The sequence below is a fragment of the Nanorana parkeri genome, unplaced genomic scaffold (assembly GCF_000935625.1).
Source record: "Nanorana parkeri isolate BGI_ZX_2015 unplaced genomic scaffold, ASM93562v1 scaffold8, whole genome shotgun sequence".
NCBI classification, from domain to species: domain Eukaryota; kingdom Metazoa; phylum Chordata; class Amphibia; order Anura; family Dicroglossidae; genus Nanorana; species Nanorana parkeri.
Window position 1 is genome coordinate 4,229,643 of NW_017306276.1, and position 6,323 is coordinate 4,235,965.

A 6,323-nucleotide genomic window follows, 5' to 3' on the forward strand; every position below is an offset into this window, starting at 1 on the left:
GGTGTCCCAATACTTTTGCCAATATAGTGTATATATATATATATATATATATATATATATATATATTCGAGTCTAACTCATGCTCAACTCGAACATCGAGCCCATCCCTACTTAGTAATTCTGCCATGCTGGCCTTTGCACCACCTGTTTATAGATTGCCTGCATTCTCCACCAATTGTGAGCGTGGTAGCTTAGCAGTGGGTGTGTGTGTCTCCCTGGATGAGTTCACTACACAGTAAATTGGGCACAGAAAGCAATGATTTCTTTTATGTGAAAACACACGTGAGTTACACCCAGCTGCACCTATATTTTGGCTTTATGCAAGTCATAGTCCTTTGCTTGCCCAGGCTCCAGATCATAATAAGCCTTCTGGGATTCTCCAGCTAATAATGGGGCCACCAGCCCAACCCACTGATATTTAGGCCAATTTTCATGCTCAGCAGTCCTTTTAAACATAGTCAAAACACCTCACGATTGACATTTGCAGTCATTTTTGGCAGTAAGTGACTCACGTAAAATGAATGTGTATTACTGGAACCACTATGCTCACTGGTCTGCTGGTTCTGCAGACACTGCTGCATGAATGCCTCAATTTGTTGCTGGAATCTCTGCTGCTGCAACAAGTCTATATAGCGGGCCTGGGCTTGCTGCCTGGGCTTGCTGCTGGGCTTCCAGACTCCACTTGTACTGTTCATTTATACACCTTTGCTCAATATTCACCTGCTGTCGATGGTGTTTGCTACAGATAGCTGTCTCAGTAAAAGGGATGGGTCAAACAGTGTTCAGTTCGAATTCGAACTTTAGAACAAAAAGAAGTCTGAATTCGAACTCGAACTTCATGCAAGTCTAGGGGGGTGGAGCTTTGAAAATTAATTTTTGAAGGCTTATATGCAAGCTATTGGCCATAAAAAGGGTATGGGGATTCGGGTACTGCCCTGGAGGACATGTATCAGTGAACACTTTTTTTTTTAAAATACAATTTTTTAAGGAGCAGTGATTTTAACCTCACTTGAAGTGAAACAATATAACACATATCTTTCGGGGTGGAGTGGGGCGGCAGGGGATTTGGCCAGAATGAATGGCATTTTGACAGATGCCGGCAACAAATAAACAATTGGGCGGAGCTAGCGGTGACAGCTAGCTCCGCCCAACTGTTTACAGTTGTACGGCATCTGGCAGGTGTGCCACGATTGGACAAAGTCATCATGATTTTGCTCAATCATGGCTCTTACAGATTTCTGTGCCCTGACTGGGCAAAGTCTTGCACCTGACCTGCGGTGCACAGTGCTTTGTGGGGCGCTCGCCGGGTGAACAGCCCACTGAGCGCCCTGACAGTTTGTGTGTTCATTGAACACAAGAACTGCCGATGTTTGAGTCACACTCATTGTGATAAAGTCACCCCGGAACACTCCAACGCCGTGACCCAGCAGCCTCACATGCACGGCGTGTCGTGCTACTCCTCCCCCATACAATAAAGCGGCAGGGTTTTTGATTGCTCAGCATTCCACTATTCCCTTTGAATCGCTGAGCAATCACCCTCTGGGGAATCTGCCTGCTCTCACAGCTTGGACACTGAGCTGCCTCTCTCTTCTCAGTGTTGGAAGCTGCTACCTGTCTCCATCACATCATCACAACCTGCTGCCAGCAGTCTGGATTACTCCATGGGAAGATCCTCCTCTAACTGCAAGTAGCATGCTCTCTGTCATGGACTATGTAGTATCTGTTATAGTGTATTAACTTGGGTTCAGGTCTCCAATAGTTACTACCAATACTGATCATGATTGCATGGAACTGGGAAGGGGATTTGTTGTGAACTATAAAATCACATCCACCCGCATTCAGCCGATGTACACGTATTTCTGAGAGAGTGATGCTCCTGGAGTAATATAACCGCTGATAATATGCAGACCTTTTGCAAGCTAGGTGGCACAAACCATATTTGTATTATTTAAAAACCGTTAAAGTTGTTCTCAGTTAATAATTGTGCAGTGCATATGAGCTATTCATTTATGTTGTTATGCTTTGCACACTCCTCTAGGACATATGAGGTAATACCTCTGTGGAGTTAAGCTAGCACTACCCCTATATAAGACGGTGAATGATGTCACACGATTCCAAACCATCCTTGAATTGTATGGAGAGTGCTGCACAGGAATTGAATACTGAACAACCGTCTCTACATTACGTGTATTGAAGAAGGCTGATTGTGCTCCTTGAAGGTAACGCACCTCCGCAGCTGTGATCCTACGAACATACCTGTGGCATGTTACACTCATGCTCGACTCAAACATCGAGCCCATCCCTACTCAATGAAGGTGCCCACACACCTTGCGATAATCACGGGAAATCCCGCAATCGTGCGATTATCGCAAGGTGTGTCAAAGGCGTGCAACCTCTCCTACTGTAAGGTTGCACGACTTTTTATCTTATGAACATGTTCAAAAACCCACCGAGAATCGTACGATTGTCAGCGGGTGTGTGGCATGTTCGTAAGATAAATGCCGGACGCTCACACTGCACGCTCAGCATTGCGGTCATCGGAAAGCCCGCCCCTCAGCGGGGGCGGGCTTGCGATCATCGCAAGTACGGTCTGCCTAAGATAGGCAGATCGTATGTTTATTTAATTACCTTACAACCATCGCAAGACAAAAGTCTTGCGATGGTTGTAAGGTGTGTGCCCAGCATAACACTTCCATGCTGGCCTTTGCACCACCTGTTTATAGATTGACAGCATTGTGAGGCATCAATTTCTTTTAAGTGAAAACACACGTGCAGTTTATTTACAAGCAAAAATGAGCAAAACAAAAAAAAACATGAAAATAAAGCCTGTTGGCAACTTACCACAAACAGAGTTTCCCTTACAATCAACTAGGTGCAACCTTGTGCTGCCCCTAGCACCTATCTTTCTACTGAACAAACTGCCACACAGGCTGTCTCATCCCATGAGTTTGGGTTTTCCTTTTTCACCACACAGGTATGTACAAATCTCCCCAGTCTGCTCAGGCACAAAAACTGGTTCCAGGGTGGAGCAAGTCTCTAAGCAGTCTGGGAGTTCTTATAGAGGCCCTAATGAGCCAGCTTACTTCAGCTGGGCTCATTACCTCTACCATTCCTGCCTCCCTGTACTCCCTCCAGTGGAAGAAGACTGTGTATAACCTGAACCTGGGACACACATATATTTGCCATCCTGCATGCACCCAGGCAATTTTACTTGCCTGCTGTCACAATATATGTATAGTATAATTATATATATATATAATCCTGTGAGAATTCGCTCCAAACGGTAGCACATTAAGGACACCGCCACTCGCTTTTCAAGGTTACTTTGCCCACTTTTATTAATTCAAATGGAAAGAAATGTCCACACAGATGTTTCCACACAGGGGTTTCCAAACACAAAGAATAATTTTCTTTAAAAAACATTTTTCCGTCTCACCGACTTCAGGTAGGTCCTTTAACAAAGAACGTCTGGCCACACAGGCTGTATCCAAAATGCTAGCCACATCGGCTTGTCCTTTTTCCTCTTGCCACACAGGAGGACTGCCACACAGGCGAATTGCCACACAGGCTACTGTTTTGCCACTCAGGCGGATTGCCACACAGGTGGTCTGCTGCCCAGTCCACCTGACACACAGTCTGATTCTAGGGTGGGGCTGTTCTCTTAGGAGGCTAGGAGTTCTTGTAGAGGCCCTAACAAGCCAGCTAGCTTAGCTGGTCTTGTTACCTCCAAGCCTCCAGCCCTCTCAGCACTTCCCCCTAGAGGACAACCTTTTGTATAACACCTGAACATGGCACATACATCTCTGCCATCCTGGCTAGACCCAGGCGTTTTTATCAGCCTGCTGCCACATATCCCCCCCCCCCTCTTGTTTGAACCCCACACAAGGCATCCACATTCTTTTTCAGGCCAAATTGACCCTCTATCCAAGCCTCTGCTACACTCCTTTGGGTTTTAACTAGACATGCTAACACCTTTTTACGTGTGTGTTCCAACAGCAACAATTGTTTACTTTAAATGGGTTCACACCATTCCCCCTCTTCCTACTGTGCATGGGCACTCTCTTAACCAACTTCAATTTTGAGTCTTGTGGCAATTTCTCACTACACTCTACCATCGTAAATAGTGGCATCTTCCTACCCAAGCTACCCTCTATGGATTCATTCACACTCTCAGAAGTGTAATGCTCCAACTCTCCTTTAACCTTTTCTACCCTGTATGTCTCACTTAGCTGGGGTTCTAACCCTTTTAACTTAATTTTTCTTTGCTCTAGGCTATGCACCTCAACCCTACGCTTGCCAAGCTTACTTTGGTCTCCATGCTGTCAGACTCTAACGTCTCTGTCACTGTACTAAAACTATCTCCATGGTCCACAGTTGGGGTTTCCTGTACACTTTCTCTAAGGTTAATAATCCCTTGGTGATCATCCTCACCATGTCCACTGGCAGTCTCAGTGCAGGCATATTTAATTTCTGTGTCAACGGTCTCTTCCCTGACGCTACTCATTTTCTGGCAGTCCACTTCTAGGTTAACCCCTTCAGTCTTTGCTAATGGAGTCCTTGATATCTCCATCCCACAGCTGACTTACACACTCTTGTACTGTCACTTTATCAGCAGTCTCCCCACGGATATTCTCAGCAAGATTGCTCTTTTCCACACCTTTACCCATATTGTCATTATTCAGCAGAGCAGTGTCTGCAGGGGAACCACATGTCCCAGAATTGTCATTAAACCCAACATCTTTTACATCGATTTCAATGATCGTTTCTACTATATTGGTGTCCTCTGGCAATTTCCCCAACACTTCTTTAACCCCTTCCTGGGCTACACACTGTATTTCTGTATCATCACCGTCTTTATGTTTACCCTTTTCCTGGCTCTCAGACAAGTCATGCATTATAGCCAATAACCCTTCTGCAAAACTGTCCAAATCTATAGCATCTGTGTTCCAGTCGAAGGTACTCTGCAGTGCCAACCCATCCGTCTGAGGAGACACAGGCAGCTGAGCATTTTCTACATTACTCACTTCCACACAACGATCTAACCCTCCTCTCTCCTGACACTGTCGGGCTCTCGGTCCATGACTGCCCAACTTTTTTGTGGGGGGTGGCAGCAAAATGACTGTGTCACCCCATCCAATGGTTTCACCCGGGTGCGGGTCGCACCCCCCTTGTGATGCCACTGCAGACAGGTGTTTTACTGCAAGAATTGAGACCACAAATGACATAACAGTGTGAAACTGGCCAGCACCTGGACAATTTTAAATAGCAAGACTAGACTCAAATTTACTAGAGACAAGTGCAGAGGCTGGGGCTTCACTACAAGAATTAAGATACTGCAGATGATACAGCAGTGTAAAATTGTCCAGCAGGACAGTTTTATTAAGGGATAACAGGCATAACTGGCATTTCACTAACTTTGATTACATCAATGGGGATAGGGGAGTACAGTGAATTTGAGTATGTAATGTGAGGTGGTTTAGACGCACGCTGTTCTTGCATTTCACCAAATAGCAGCTATAAAAACAGATGGTCAGTAACAAGTAAATGGTGTGCTGTGAGTACCTCAAACTTAAAAAGAGGCCCTATCAACATGAAATAGAAATAAACCCAGGTAAGATGAAGACCCCAAAACACTACCCAAGAAACAAAAGCACAGTATTTTTTAAGACCATGCAGTGCAAAAAAATATAGCTTGGGTTAATCTGCACAACAATTCATTGGGATTCTAAATCTTGAACCAGCAACATGTAAAACCCATGTTAGTGAAGAGCCTGAACATCATCCCTGGTATTTATTTTTTTTAAACACAAGGTCAGAATTACCTTTGGGCACTAGTATATATAGCACGTAGAACATGTATTTTGTCTTAGGGCCTACAAATAATTAAAAGTATAAAAAGCAGAAGAAGTAACTAAAGATGTACGGCATTAAAGGTATTACATTTAAACTTCCAAGGTATAGACGTTAAATAGCAGGAAGCCACATTTAACCCACAACCCATATATGTGTCTAACACCATGATTTTGCTTCGTCCTTTCGTCACATTTGGCTGCCACAAACTAGTACACATATTTGCCTTTTAAAGAGAAGGGCACACCCCAAAATACTTGCAATGTGACTTAATGACAGCTGTGGGATAAAATCACATTGATCAGTGCAGACATTATTCTATCAACAGCAAGACTTACAGGTATGCTAGTATCCTGTTCACAAGCTGAAGTTCTGTCAGAGTGGTGGGGGATGCCTAGGGTCTGTGAACACCAAAATCTTTATTTTCAGAAAAAGTGGAGTTCCTGTCTATAGAAAAATATGAGAATTGCAAC